Source organism: Balaenoptera physalus (genome assembly GCF_965194825.1).
Source record: "Balaenoptera physalus genome assembly, chromosome: 4".
In the NCBI taxonomy this organism is placed as follows: Eukaryota; Metazoa; Chordata; class Mammalia; order Artiodactyla; family Balaenopteridae; genus Balaenoptera; species Balaenoptera physalus.
Window position 1 is genome coordinate 89,463,294 of NC_138891.1, and position 16,863 is coordinate 89,480,156.

At 36.7% G+C, this 16,863-nt stretch overlaps 1 long non-coding RNA gene across 3 annotated transcripts in view; it reads right to left on the bottom strand.

Annotated features, from left to right (window-relative positions):
• Positions 1-16,863, bottom strand: part of LOC309659948 — a 369,679-nt gene that overhangs the window by 113,150 nt on the left and 239,666 nt on the right. For all 3 annotated transcript variants that reach the window (XR_014263055.1, XR_014263056.1, XR_014263057.1), the window contains exon 3: positions 2,222-2,277. This is a non-coding gene — a long non-coding RNA (uncharacterized lncRNA). The remainder of the gene's footprint in view (positions 1-2,221; positions 2,278-16,863) is intronic.

The window sequence follows — 16,863 nt, forward strand, 5'->3', positions numbered from 1 at the left end:
ACTGGAAACAGCCAGATATCTTAAAAGTCTAGATTTGGAGCCATATTCCACTGGTCAAAGCAATCACAGGGCAGCACAACTTCTAGTGGAGGGGAATAGACTCTACTGTCTGATGGGAAACGTGTCAAAATTTTTTTGCCATTAAAAAGATTAAAATCTTCCACAAACATCCAGACATGATAAAACTACAGTAGTAAAGAGAATATGGTATTAGCATGGACAGAAAATGAGTAAAGGAAAATAAAAAGTCCAGAAACAGACTTGCACAGACATGAAATTTGATATATAGTAGAGATGGCACTGCAGATCATTAGACAAGAGACGCATTAAACAATAAACAGCTCTGGCTAATGGTGCGAAAAACTGAAATTGAATCTCTACTTCAAACCACATGCAAAAATCAATTTCAGATGAATTAAAGACTTAAAGGTGAAACAAGAAACTTTAAAACTTTTAGGAAAAGTATAGGAGGAAGATATCTTTATAAACTTTGGGTAAAAAAGAATTTTCAACTAAATACAAAAAGCTCTAATCATAAAGGAAAAAAATCAATTAGACTGCATTTAATTGAGAACTTGTGTTCATCAAAAGACTCCATAAAGAACGTAAAAAGACAAGCCAAAAACTAGAAGATATTTGCAACATATTTAACAAATAAATTATTAAAATTCAAAATGTATTTTTAAAATTCTACAAAATAATAATAAAGGCAAACAATCCAGTAGAAAATGGGCAAAAAGGCATGCATTAGCATTGCACAGAAGAGGAATCACGAATTGCAAGTAAACATAAGGAAGGATGTAGTATCACTGAAATGCTATTTGATACCAAAGTGTAATATAATTTTATATCTACTAGATTGCCTAAAATTAGTAAATCTGGAAATAAGTATTGGCAAATATGCAGAGAAAATGAAAATTCTCATACCCTCTAGTTGGAGTATTAATTTGAACAATTATTTGGGTAAACAATTAAGCAGTTATTTTGTAAAGATGAAAAGGGGTATATCCCATGACTGAGCAATGTACTCGCAGGTATACGCCAGAAGTCTGCAAATTGTGCATGTGTAACCCTGGGGTACATGAGGAGTCTCTTACAGACACAGATACATTTAAAGGAATAAACTGTTAGATTTCCAGCATCCATATGAAATGTATATACTCTGAAGTGATCTGAGAATGTGCCTTCATTAGAGGGTAGACATTTCATGACAATTACTTTTCATCTCTCTTTTCACAAAAATCATCCTTTCTTCCATTTTATTAAAAAAATGGCTCTCACCCATCTTCAATTTCATAATAATGCATTATCCTAAATAGCATAAATTCCAAGGAAGCCAAATAATGGTAACAATTCAAAATACTGGTGACAGAGAATTCTCTTTTAATGATGGTATCACCCACAATGTCTTTTTTGATCATATGGCTTTACGTCTTTCCCAGTCTTATATATAAATGTGTTTCTACCATGGACATTAGAAATACCCCCCCACACACACACATACACACACATACTATATTAGGCTGCAGTGAATACATATATATTGTAGAGTGGGAGTCTGGGACTAATGACTACTTCCATTTAATAGCCTCACATTCTCTTGCCCTGTAACTGTGGGAAAAGGCATTGTACCTGAGGGAAAGACCCTTGTTCATGAGAGGAGAGCAGAAAAGGGTGAGGATAAGAAATATCAAAGACAGCACAAACACAAGATAAGGTTACCTGCCTTACCACCCTATCTATCATATAATTAAAATATTCAGAATGTTTGAAAATGCACCCTAGAATTAAAACAGTGTGCTTCAAATCTCATGCCCTGACTTTTTCTGGAACTGTTTCTCAATCGGATATTTTACATGATTTCAAAAATTTTAAATGAAAATGTTTATGTTATTTCTGACATCTCAGCATCACATCTTCAAGAAAATGGAACATATATTGGAGGTAAAAAGTGTTTTGCATTTTCTTCAACATTTATTATTCATAAGAGAAACATTTCACTGAATTTTACCAAGAAAAAATCATCAGACACTTTAAAAATGTATTTGGTTTTGACTCAGTAATAAATATCCTTTCCGGCACTTGTCAACCACTTCTCTACTTTTTGATTCCTTCCTATGGGAATAGAAAATTGTACTATGCACAATGCATACTTAGCAATGGTTACTCCAATACTTTGGGTAAGCCCTACACTTACTGGTGGCCGAATACTTTCTCTTACCGTGAATTTCCACTGAATCTGTCTCATTCCAGCAGTTGATGATAGTCATCCTAGAACTAGGAACAAATAGAAAAATAACAGTCAGATCCATCAAAAGAGATGCATTTCCAAATAAAGTTTTACTTTATGTTCAATAATTATTTTCAAAATGGCTTTAACCAACTGTGCACTAATAACAATTGTTATGGTAACTAAATCCAGAAAATAATTAACATTTAAGAGTTTTAAAGGCACAAACATTTTTTTTTAAATCAAGTTTATATATATAATTTTTATTGTAAAGTATAAAAGGGTGACTAATGAAAATGTAAGTGAAAATATATACTGCATTCGGATAAAATTCTGTGGGGGTAGTGAAATGAAAATGTGACTCCAGGAGAAAAAAATATAAAATTTCTGGCTTTTAAAAAAGACCTTTTCATCTGCATTTTATAAGTAAATGGTAATGGGTTAAAAAGTACAATGGTATTTGTATTCCATTCGATCTACTTTTAAAAAGGATATTACAGTGTCAGTTTAAAATGTCAACATACAAATATACCAGAAATTACATCATTTGCAATCACTTAAACAGTTGATTTTAAAAAATTAGGTACCAACTTAAAAATGTGTGAAGAATCACACAAGTTTTCAAAATTCTGTTGGAGGATATGTGAGCAAAATTTTGAACACTATATATACATAAATATATATATGAGGAAACCTCTTGCACAGGTACATTTAGGAATCACATACAATATTTTTTGTTCTTTTTTCCTCTCAACAGTGACAAGCATTTATTGAGTGCTCATTACATCAGGCACCTTTCTAGGTTAAAAAAAAAAAAATCAATAGACAAACATCCCTGTCCAGGTGGAGTTTATACTTTAGGAGCATATCGATACCAGCATGTTAATAGAAAAAAATAAATAAAGAAAAGAAAGCAGCCATAGGCAAATCAAATGTCCATACAAAGGAGAAAGGATAATCACTTTATGAATATTATACAGTGGTAAAAGTAAATATACTCAGCTATAGGCAACAATTTAGGCCAAAATTATCATTTGTAGTATGATAGAATATTTATAAAGTTCAAAAAAGAATCAAGGTATGACAAACATTTAAAAACATAAATATGTGGTAAAACTATCAATATGTGGTTTAAAATATGTGGTGAAAAGACATAATGGCTACCCATACAGGAGTGGCACAAGGATGGATTAATTAACAACAAACAAAAATAGCTTCAACATTAGAAATCAAGTTCTGGCCCTTAGGTTCTTTAGGTCCAATGGTGGATTCATGGGTGTTTATTTTATTTTCATGCCCCATTTTCTAAATATATCAGCTATTACATAAAATATGAATAAAGGCAGAAATTAACATGGTTGAGGTTCCTTACAATTGTTTGCAACTATTCAGAAATTGAGAGACAAAGTAGGTTTACAACCATCAAGGAAGAACTGTAACATTTCTCTCTAATGTCAAGCACTGTCCCCCATGCCTCACTCCCCACGTCTCCTCACTCTGCCAGCTGTTCACACATCTACTCTTTTATTTGACATTAACTGACTGACCACTATATGTTGGACACCAGACTAAGTGTTAAAAGAAACATTCTTCACCGCTATTCAACACCAAGGAATTTGTCTGAAACACAAAGGCCTTTTTCATACTGTCCCTTAGGACTACTTGGTGTCAAGATCGTCTACATTTTGCCTCTAATAACACAAACTGATAGGTAACGTATAAAATTCACTGTAAGTCATTGAGGAAACTGCTAATCCTTGTGACCAAGACCCTTTCTATTAATCTGTCTTATTGCCACCAGTAGCCTGTTATATGGCCTGAGCTATGCATTACTTGGATGCCCCACCTCATTCCAAAACGCAGTTGAAATTTAATAATTATTGAATAAACAACAAGACATAAAATTGAGTAACATTCCTCTTTGCCAGCTGGCATACAAATACCTTTTCTTGAGCATATGTAACATTTTGATTAGTAAAGTGATGCTCATTAAACAGACATGTTTATTATTAAAATAATTATTTAAGCAAAAAGAGATTTCTGTGGCATTTTTTACATTTAATGGTTTCAGATTTGTTACAGAAAATTATAAAGGCAAAAAAGAAAAATTATATACTTATGTTTCACAGTTTCAATGACAGTCATAATTTTAAATATTCTGTCACCTATAAATTCATGTTTATTCATCCAAAAATATGTGCTAATATGTGGATGTTAAAACCTGTGTTCTATGGCTTCCTTACCACTGCCTCCTTCTCCTTCTCCTTCCCTGATTCAGCATGTTCCAGAATATTCTCAACAGAATTCAGACTCATTCCATAGGAGGCATATCTTTGTATTTACAAGTTTTATAATGTACACATTTATTCTTAAACAGTAGAATTACTATTATTTTTAGCATGGCAACGTTAGAAAACTAGAAAGGAGCTGAGTTTTAGATTTGGAAAAGATACAGTATTTAATGCATTCATTAATTGGGATCATTCTCCCATATTTATTTAGTTTCTTTTGATAAAGTGTTCCTTTATTCCAGGAATTACTACTTATCTGAGACAATATTTTTGAAAAAAAAAAAACCCACACAAATATAAATCAATTGCAAATTTCCTGGTATCATGGAAAAATCAATTGCAAACTTCCACTGTATCATGGATTGATTTCCATGTATCAATCACTCCATTAATGAGGGTCTTAAGATACAGGGTAAAAACAGAAGGTAAACTGCCATCCTTCATTATCCATCACAACAGAAACACTAGAATGACCCTAATTGATGAATTTGCTGAGAATTACTTCCTATTTATGAATAGTATCCCAAGTTTACTCTTTACATATATTATATACATTACATGCTTTCTTGTTACACGTCCTTATAAACGGTACCTACAGTTCGATGCAGAAAATGTGGAAAGAATCCAGTATCATAGTTAGCAATTGGAGTAAGAATATTCTACTTATGATGGCATTTAGGAATGAGAGAATGATAATAAGAAGTAACTTAGAAGAGGAACTTCAAGATGGCGGAAGAGTAAGACGCGGAGATCACCTTCTTCCCCACAAATACATTAGAAATACATCTACATGTGGAACAATCCCTACAGAACACCTACTGAACGCTGGCAGAAGACCTCAGACCTCCCAAAAGGCAAGAAACTCCCCACATACCTGGGCAGGGCAAAAGAAAAAAGAAAAAACAGAGACAAAAGAATAGGGACGGGACCGCACCAGTGGGAGGGAGCTGTGAAGGAGGAAAGGTTTCCACACACTAGGAAGCCCCTTCACTGGCGGAGATGGCGGCGGGGGGCGGGTGGCGGAGGGGGGAAGCTTCGGAGCCACAGAGGAGAGCGCAGCCACAGGGGTGCGGAGGGCAAAGCGGAGAGATTCCCGCACAGAGGAGCGGCGCCGAGCAGCACTCACCAGCCCGAGAGGCTTGTCTGCTCACCCGCCGGGGCGGGCGGGGCTGGGAGCTGAAGCTCGGGCTTCAGTCGGATCCCAGGGAGAGGACGGGGGTTGGCTGCGTGAACACAGCCTGAAGGGGCTAGTGCACCACAGCTAGCCGGAAGGGAGTCTGGGAAAGTCTGGAGCTTCCAAAGAGGCAAGAGACTTTTTCTTGGCTCTTTGTTTCTGGTGCGTGAGGAGAGGGGATTAAGAGCGCCGCTTAAAGGAGCTCCAGAGACAGGTGCGAGCCATGACTATCAGCGCGGACCCCAGAGACAGGCATGAGACGCTAAGGCTGCTGCTGCCGCCACCAAGAAGCCTGTATGCGAGCACAGGTCACTGTCCACACCTCCCCTCCCGGGAGCCTGTGCAGCCTGCCACTGCCAGGGTCCCGTGATCCAAGGACAACTTCCCCAGGAGAACGCAAGGCATGCCTCACGCTGGTGCAACGTCATGCCAGCCTCTGACGCCGCAAGCTCGCCCCGCCTCCTTACTCCTCCCTCCCCCGCGGCCTGAGTGAGCCAGAGCCCCCGAATCAGCTGCTCCTTAAACCCCGTCCTGTCTGAGCAAAGAACAGACGCCCTCAGGCGAGCTACACGCAAAGGCGGGTCCAAATCCAAAGCTGAACTTCAGGAGCTGTGTGAACAAAGAAGAGAAAGGGAAATTTCTCCCACCAGCCTCAGGAGCAGCAGATTAAATCTCCACAGTCAACTTGATGTACCCTGCATCTGTGGAATACCTGAACAGACAACGAATCATCCCAAATTGAGGCAATGGACTTTGGGAACAACAATATATATATTTTTCCCTTTATCTCTTTTTGTGAGTGTGTATGTGTATGTCTGTGTGAGATTTTGTCTGTATAGCTTTGCTTTAACATTAAGTCTTGGGGTTCTGACTGTCCGTTTGTTTTTTTTTTTAAGAATAGTTTTTAGCGCTTGTTATCATTAGTGGATTTGTTTTGTGGTTTGGTTGCTCTCTTCTTTCTTTCTTTCCTTCTTTTTTTTAAATTACTTAAAAACATTTTTTTAATAATTATTTTTTATTTTAATAACTTTATTTTATTTTTTTCTTTCTTTCTTTCTTTTTTTCTCCCTTTTATTCTGAGCCGTGTGGATGACAGGGTCTTGATGCTCCGGCTGGGCATCAGGGCTGTGCCTCTGAGGTGGCAGAGCTGAGTTCAGAACACTGGTCCACCTGAGACCTCTGAGCTGCACATAATATCAAATGGAGAAAATCTCCCAGAGATTTCCATCTCAACGCCAAGACCTAGCTCTACCCAATGACCAGCAAGCTACAGTGCTGGACACCCTATGCCAATCAACAAGCAATAAAGGAACACAACCCCACCCATTAGCAGAGAGGCTGCCTAAAATCATAATAAAGTCACAGACACCCCCAAACACACCACCAGATGCAGACCTGCACACCAGAAAAACAAGGTCCAGCCTCATCCACCAGAACACAGGCACTAGTCCCCTCTACCAGGAAGCCTAAACAACCCACTGAACCAACCAGAGCAACTGGGGACAGACACCAAAAACAATGGGAACTATGAACCTGCAGCCTGCGAAAAGGAGACCCCAAACACAGTAAGTTAAGGAAAATGAGAAGACAGAGAAACACACAGCAGATGAAGGAGCAAGGTAAAGACCCACCAGACCAAACAAATGAAGAGAAAATAGGCAGTCTATCTGAAACAGAATTCAGAATAATGATAGTAAAGATGATCCAAAATCTTGGAAATAGAATGGAGAAAATACAAGAAATGTTTAACAAGGACCTAGAAAAACTAAAGAGCAAACAAACAATGATGAACAACACAATAAATGAAATTAAAAATTCTCTAGAAGGAATCAATAGCAGAATAACTGAGGAAGAAGAACGGAGAAGTGACCTGGAAGATAAAATAGTAGAAATAACTACTGCAGAGCAGAATAAAGAAAAAAGAATGAAGAGACATGAGGACAGTCTCAGAGACCTCTGGGACAACATTAAATACACCAACATTCGAATTATCATGGTCCCAGGGAAGAAGAGAAAAAGAAAGGGACTGAGAAAATATTTGAAGAGATTATAGTTGAAAACTTTCCTAACATGGGAAAGGAAATAATTAATCAAGTACAGGAAGCACAGAGAGTCCCATACAGGATAAATCCAAGGAGAAACACGCCAAGACACATATTAATCAAATTATCAAAAATTAAATACAAAGAAAAATATTAAAAGCAGCAAGGGGAAAACAACAAATAACATACAAGGGAATCCCCGTAAAGTTAATAGCTGATATTTCAGCAAAAACTCTGCAAGCCAGAAGGGAGTGGCAGGACATATTTAAAGTGATGAAAGGGAAAAACTTATAACCAAGATTACTCTACCCAGCAAGGATCTCATTCAGATTCAACGGAAGATTACAACCTTCACAGAGAAGCAAAAGCTAAGAGAGTTCAGCACCACCAAACCAGCTTTACAAGAAATGTTAAAGGAACTTCTTTAGGCAGGAAACACAGGAGAAGGAAAAGGCCTACAATAACAAACCCAAAACGATTAAGAAAATGGTAATAGGAACATACATATCAATAATTACCTTAAATGTAAATGGACTAAATGTTCCAACCAAAAGACATAGACTGGCTGAATGGATACAGAAACAAGACCCGTATATATGCTGTCTACAAAATACCCACTTCAGCCCGAGGGACACATACAGACTGAAAGTGAGGGGATGGAAAAAGATATTCCATGCAAATGGAAATCAAAAGAAAGCTGGAGTAGCAATTCTCATATCAGACAAAATAGACTTTAAAACAAAGACTATTACAAGAGACAAAGAAGGACACTACATAATGATCAAGGGATCAATCCAAGAAGAAGATATAACAGTTGTAAATATTTATGAACCCAACATAGGAGGACCTCAATACATAAGGTAAATACTAACAGCCATAAAAGGGGAAATTGATAGTAACACAGTCATAGTAGGGGACTTTAACACCTCACTTTCACCAATGGACAGATCATCCAAAATGAAAATAAATAAGGAAACACAAGCTTTAAATGATACATTAAACAAGATGGACTTAATTGATATTTATAGGACATTACACCCAAAAACAACAGAATATCCTTTCTTCTCATCTGCTCACGGAACATTCTCCAGGATAGATCATATCTTGGGTCACAAATCAAGCCTTGGTAAATTTAAGAAAATTGAAATTGTATCAAGTATCTTTTCTGACCACAACACTATGAGACTAGATATCAATTACAAGAAAAAATCTGTAAAAAATACAAACACATGGAGGCTAAGAATTACACTACTTAATAACCAACAGATCACTGAGGAAATCAAAAAACACCTAGAAACAAATGACAATGAAAACACGATGAACCAAAACCTATGGGATGCAGCAAAAGCAGTTCTAAGAGGGAAGTTTATAGCAATATAATCCTACCTTAAGAAACAAGAAATATCTCAAATAAACAACCTAATCTTACACTTAAAGCAATTAGAGAAACAAGAATAAAAAACCCCCAAAGTTAGCAGAAGGAAAGAAATCATAAAGATCAGATGAGAAATAAATGAAAAAGAAATGAAAGAAACAATAGCAAACATCAATAAAACTAAAAGCTGGTTCTTTGAGCAGATAAACAAAATTGATAAACCATTAGTCAGACACATCAAGAAAAAAAGGGAGTTTATTTTTGTGTATGGTGTAAGGGAGTGTTCTAATTTCATACTTTTACATGTACCTGTCCAGTTTTCCCAGCACCACTTATTGAAGAGGCTGTCTTTTCTCCACTGTATATGCTTGCCTCCTTTATCAAAGATAAGGTGACCATATGTGCGTGGGTTTATCTCTGGGCTTTCTATCCTGTTCCATTGATCTATATTTCTGTTTTTGTGCCAGTACCATACTGTCTTGATTATGTAAGGCTAGACACTATCAAACTCTTAGAGGAAAACATAGGCAGAACACTCTATGACATACTTCACAGCAAGATCCTTTTTGACCCAACTCCTAGAGAAATGGAAATAAAAACAAAAATAAACAAATGGGACCTAATGAAACTTAAAAGCTTTTGCACAGCAAAGGAAACCATAAACAAGACCAGAAGACAACCCTCAGAATGGGAGAAAATATTTGCAAATGGAGCAACTGACAAAGGATTAATGTCCAACATTTACAAGCAGCTCATGCATCTCAATATCACAAAAGCAAACAACCCAATCCAAAAATGGGCAGAAGATCTAAATAGACATTTCTCCAAAGAAGATATACAAATTGCCAACAAACACTTGAAAGGATGCTCAACATCACTAATCATTACAGAAATGCAAATCAAAACTACAATGAGGTATCACCTCGCACCAGTCAGAATGGCCATCATCAAAAAATCTACAAACAGTAAATCCTGGAGTGGGTGTGGATAAAAGAGAACCTTCTTTCACTGTTGGTGGGAATGTAAATTGATACAGCCACTATGGAGAACAGTATGGAGGTTCCTTAAAAAAGGAATATGCCCTCCTGGGCATATACCCTGAGAAAACCATAATTCCAAAAGAGTCATGTACCACAATGTTCATTGCAGCTCTATTTACAATAGCCAGGACATGGAAGCAACCTAATTGTCCATCAACAGATGAATGGATAAAGAAGATGTGGCACATATATACAATGGAATAGTACTCAGCCATAAAAGGAAACGAAATTGAGTTATTTGTAGTGAGGTGGATGGACCTAGAGTCTGTCACTCAAGAGTGAAGTAAGTCAGAAAGAGAAAAACAAATATCGTATGCTAACATATATATATGGAATCTTAAAAAAAAAAATGGTTCTGAAGAACTTGGGGCAGGACAGGAATAAAGACGCAGACGTAGAGAATGGACTTGAGGACAAGGGAGGGGGAAGGGTATGCTGGGACGAAGTGAGAGAGTGGCGTGGACTTATATATACTACCAAATGTAAAATAGATAACTGTGGGAAGCAGCTGCATAGTGCAGGGAGATCCGCTCAGTGCTTTGTGACCACTCAGAGGGGTGGGATAGGGAGGATGGGAGGGAGACGCAAGAGGGAGGTGATATGGGGATATATGTATATGTATAGCTGATTCACTTTTTTATAAAGGAGAAACTAACACACCATTGTAAAGCAATTATACTTCAATAAAGATGTTTTTTTAAAAAGCTTATTATAAATATTTATACTAAAATAAAAATATAAAGACCTCACAATTAATAAAAAGAATATCAATAGTATTTCCTAAGTGAATACTGTATGTGAAGTGCTGAGCTAAAAGCTGTATATATAGAAGCTCATCCAAAAGTGGTTGATTCAGTAGTCTATGAACCAGAAATCTTTATTACTAGGCAATTTTGTGTTTTCATAATTCAGGGATAAATGATGCTGTAAGATAATCCTAAACACAATAAACATATGTCAAAAGAACTTTCTAAGTCATCACAGAAAGATTACAGTTAGTTCAAATAGTTACATATTTAAGAATATGTGATCTAACTAGACAATGAATCATCAACATTTACTGTTGACTATTACCATGATCCATTTACCCCAAAATAGGCCATTTTAAGGAAAGATATTTTTAATTTCTGGGAATAGGATCTCTTCTTATTTTGTATCCTATTGCTGATCATATAGGACACTTTTGACAAGTTTTTATTTGGCTAATATAGAAACTTGGTTCTGAATTCATAACTGCTAGAGAATGGACTATTGTGAACCATTGAGGTTTAAACCCATTTCCATATAGCATGATTCTTTAAGTGAGAAAAACAGAAAGAAAGCTGTATACACGCCACAGTAGCAAACAAGAAAATATATCTAAGAAAAAAGACTAGAAAGGAATAAATACAAATACACTCACTCATAATACCAGAACTGCAATGATCGTACTGGCATTATGAGTGAGTGATTTTACTTCTGTTTTCCAAAACTTTTTTCCAAGCAACAGATAGTTGGGTCTTTTTATTAATTATTATCCAGTCTCACTCTCCCTTTTAAATTGGGGTGTTTAGACCACTGACATTTAATGTGATTATTGTTACATTTAGGTTTAAATCTACCAGCTTGTGATTTCTTTTCTATTTGTTTCATCTCTTCTTAGTTCCCTTTTCCCTCTTTTTCCGTCTTCTGAATTGATTCTATTTAGTGATTCAATTATCTGTCCTTAGTTGGATTATTAGCTATAACTCTGTGCTATTTTAGTGCTTGCTTTCACATATATAATGTACATCTTTAACTTATCTTTAACAGTCTACCTTCAAGTGAAATAATCCCATTTCAGATCTATATAACAAATTTATAACAGTATTCTTCCATATCCTTGCTTTAGTACTATTGTTGTCATACATTTTACTTCCGCATATGGTTTAAACTCCACAATACATTGTTATATTTGCTGTAAGTGAAAATTATCTTTTAAAAATATTTATATAATAAGCAAAAAATTTATTGATATTTACCCATATACTTATAATTTCTGGTGCAAAGTAAATGGCAAAATAGAAAGATATGTATTTTTATATACATATTGCATAAAGAAGACAGAGTGGTGGAATTTTGTTTTCTCCCTTTTATTTTGCAATTTGCTTTAATGGACTTATATTAATTTTAAAAGGAAAGGAAAAAGTTAATATACCTTCAGTTCATTCTGTTTATGGGAAGTATAAAAATATTTGGGGTATAATAAAATGTTAAGTGGAAAGAGAAAGAATAAAAATATGTCATATGGCCATAATTACTATTATGTTCAAAATAAAAAGTAATACTTATGAACTTATATACAAAATCAGGTAGTATCACTTTACTGAACTGCTGTAGACTGGGGTAGGATGGGGTGGAGTGGGGCACCAGACTGCAGAAATAGCATCAGCTATCTGCTAGGTATCTCAAATCCTAAAGCGGAAATTACTCTTCCTGCCATAAAATATCTAAAACATCTACTTTCTCCCTGATTCAGAGAATGAATGCTGATTAAGAAGAAAATAAAATGGCTACAGTCAGAGAACAATGAAGTTAGAGAGGGAGCTACAGTATTAACTGGTTAGAGCATGTGTTGGTAGGGTGTGTAAAGCAATCAATAGACAGAATCTTACAAAATATAGAAGAGGAAGCACACTAGTTAACTGAATAAAGACTTCTTTGAGTATTTTGATTATAAAGCGTTCAAAGACTAAGTAACAGGGCCTTAGAATATTTTTTCAAAGAAAAATAAAGGTACATCACAGCATAAATCAGCATGATACACAAATGGTGTGAAGCATATCAAGGAAGGTTAGTAAAATTGGAATCTAGAATGAATTATAACAATGATTACTTTCTTAACCACAACTCATGAGGTATTTCTATCTGTTCCTTGGTGAAGAGGAATGAAAAGTTTATAGCAAACTATTTTACTTACCCATTAGTTTATAAAATACATTTATACCAATGTAATCTTCATAATAAACATACATAGAGTCATTCCAGGGTCTGTGCTCAATCATTTGCAATAGATTCTTTTGCTGTGTTTTTAAAGCCCCACGTTGAAGTAGCCTTTCAAATATGTAGAGAAAGTTACTAGCTTGCTGGACTCCATGGAACTACTGCAAACAAGAGCGTTTTGCCTAGAGTGGGACAAAGAGGTAAGTTCTACCCTGTATGGAATGTTGCTTTAGTAAGATTTATTTTTGTTCAATGTAACAAAAAAATGGGACATAGTCCAAAAAGTTGACAGAATTTGATGCTGTAAAATGAGCTTTTGAGCATTTTTAGCCTAATCTTTGCTTTTTCCAAAATATTTCTAATAGTTAATTTGATATGAAAGCCTTTAAAAAGTTACACGCTTCCTAAACTTAGTAAGGATATTAAACACAATATATTTAAACCCTCCCTTGATGTCTAGGAGCCAGCCTTATGATTCTTAGTATACCTTCTCTGGAGAAGTGGTGCTTCTCTTGGAATAATTACTAAATTGAGTAGAATACAGTTTGCAGACATCCTCTTAGGATATCGTGTTTCCTCTATCTTCTTCCTCAGCTACAGTTGAGATAATCCATGTGGCAACTTCTAGTATCAACTTGCAATTTGGCATTTGGAATACAATATACCAGCAGTTGTCCACTAGAACTAGTCAAGGTTCTTAAAACACCTAATTTTGGGGTTTCCCTGGTGGTGCAGTGGTTGAGAATCTGCCTGCCAATGCAGGGGACACGGGTTCGAGCCCTGGTCTGGGACGATCCCACATGCCACGGAGCAACTGGGCCCGTGAGCCACAACTACTGAACCTGTGAGTCTGGAGCCTGTGCTCTGCAACAAGAGAGGCCATGATAGTGAGAGGCCCGTGCACCGCGATGAAGAGTGGCCCCCGCTCGCCGCAACTAGAGAAAGCCCCCGCACAGAAACGAAGACCCAACACAGCCAAAAATAAATAAATAAATTTATTTTTTAAAAAATTAATTTCTCTATAAAAAAATTTTTTTAAAAACACCTAATTTTACACATAACCCTAATCCAACAGTGTTTTCACTGAGATGTGTGAATATATACATATATATTACCAGGAAATTATTTTCCCTAGAGCTAAGGTTCTCCCTGTCTTGCTTGCGTGCATGCTTTTTCTCTCTCTCTCCATCCCCCCTTTTCCCTCTCTCTCTCCTTTTCCTTCCTCCTATCTCCCTCCCTTTCAACTTCCTCCCATATGTGAGTTTTAGCTAGCCAGCAACAAAAGGTTCATAGAGCTTTTTCCCTAACTGTATTGGTCACCTGTTCTCATTGCTCAGTTGGCTGAGAATCCTGAGAGGCACAAAAGGAAAGGGCAGGGATCTCAGAGGGCAGCTCCTTATTCCCCGGGTATGCTGGCCTGCAGGCAGCTCCTAAGGATCACAACCAATTCTTAGGACCTGGCATTTAGTTCAAGGGCCTTTTAGAGTTCAGAAGCATTTGGGTAAACAACGGTGGAAGTAACCGGCATAGTTTTCTTTATGGGAGCTACATGAGCTAAGACATGCTGAAATGCCTAAAAGTGAACTGTCTTCTCATACCACTGATGATCGGTTAACTCAGATTCTCCCTGTGCCCTCAATCTTCCATTCATTTAATCAGGAAGGTAGATTCCTCAGCTTTCGAGTATTTCTTTCCAAGTAGAAAACCACTGTATTTTCTCAGAGCATTTCCTCGTATGTAACAACATGTAATTTAAAAGGAAGAATAATAATAGTTTGTGTCTTAGTTCTCAACAGGAGATATATCAGAATCACTAAGAAAATTTTTCAAAACTCACATTTCCTGCATAAAGAAATGCCCTGGTGAAAAAGGGAGGAGGGGAAGGGGAAAGTGTGACTGGTGGCTGTGTACTTTGACCGAAATTCCTAAATGACTCGTGCCCTCTCATCACTCATTGGTATGATGGAAAGAGACTGCCCTTCTGAATCGGGAAACCTAGGTTTGAGTCAGAGCTCTGCCATTCTTCATTAATTTATTCATTTAACTAATACTAAGTGAGTATTTCCTGTCAGGCACCAGGCTAAGTTCTAAGTATGGAGTGATAAACAAAACAGAGAAGCTCATTGACCTTTTGGAGCTTAAAGTCTAGTTGGTATGACAGATATTTAGCAGATGATCACCTGAAATGTAATTAAATTTGAGACGTATTCAAGGAAAAAAATACAGTGTGCTCTGAGAACCTTAGCTATGTGACTGCAGAGAAGTAACCAGGGCCTGTGTCTGAGCTTCACCATCTGCAAAATGGCATAATCCAGACTTGGCAAACCACCTTACTAGACATATGATAAGAATATTGAGAGAAAATGGATGTAAGTGTGATCTGGAAAATTTCACGCAGTAAATAAATATCAGTGTTTGCCATCAGTTAGAGAGATTTAAAAAACAATATACGGTAACCCACATCTTCCCCTTTTGCTAGCATATGTATTACGGTGGCATGACCAACAGAGAGAAGGAAGGTGCAATATATCTAGCTAGCCTCAATGAGTCCTACAGTGGATGTGGAATCATTTAAAGTTAACTGTTAATTGATGACTAGGTACAAACTGTTCTAATTACGTATTATGGTGAACAAACTACCCCAAACTTTAGTGGATTAACACAGTTTAAGAATTCAGTAGGGACTCATCTGGAAGACTGTTCTGTTCCCAGAAAATTGTAGCATCAACTGCAGTCACTCAGTAATATTCAGCTGGTGGTTGGTCTGGTCTGGGAGGTTCAAGCCTGGCTCCTTTCAAATAAATCTGGAAGACTTGGTTCCATGGGCCCCTTTCCCCCTTCATGTAGTCATGCTTCTTACATGGTAAATCAGGGATCCAGAGTGAGAGTTCCAAGAGAGAGAAAGTAACAGCTATCGATGTATTAAGGTCTGGCCCTACAAAGCAGCATTGTGTCATATCTACAATATGACGTCAGTCAAAGCAATCAGAGTCTGCTCAGATTCAAAAAATAACCTCACTTCTCTGTGCAAAGAATGTCAAAGAATTTGCAGCCATCTTTGATCTGCTATATAAACGCTGTCAACAATCAGCTGTAGCTTAACTCTTTTCTCTGTTAGCCTCAGCCCCCAATCATCCATTCTTGTTTCCGCAGTACATGTAGACCAAGCAAGCGCCAGCATTTATATAAAATTTATAACAGGGAGATGAAACAGGGGGAAAAAAATCTTTCCCTAGGCCCCTATTAGAGGAATGATTGAAGAAAGAAGTTTGAAAGAGCTCTTCTAAACAAACCAGCACATTCAATCCACAAGCGTAGGGGAGGAGAGTGTAGTTCACGTTGAACCTTTCTCCTTCCTGCATTGAGTGCAAACAATTATTTTGTTTTTCCATCTGATAATTTATTGAAAAATAGAAAAACAAAAAAGTCCTAAGTGACTGTCTTCTTATGTTCAATCCTGACTGTAAAAGGGATTTTTAACAATATGGTCATTATGATCAAGTGATAAGTGAATTTGAAGGTCTTCAGGAGTTTATGATGACAGAATTTAAACTGTAGTATAATTGTATTTGCTGTATAAAATGTACCTAAAATGGTGCTTTATCCTCAAAGAAAAAGCTTGGCATAAAAAAGGAACTTGGGTTTTAGAGTCACGTAGATCTGAGTTAGAGAAGCATTTTTGCCACATAGGAACTGTGAGACTGACAATATTACACCTGAGCTTCCAGTTCTTCAACACCATTGTTGCTG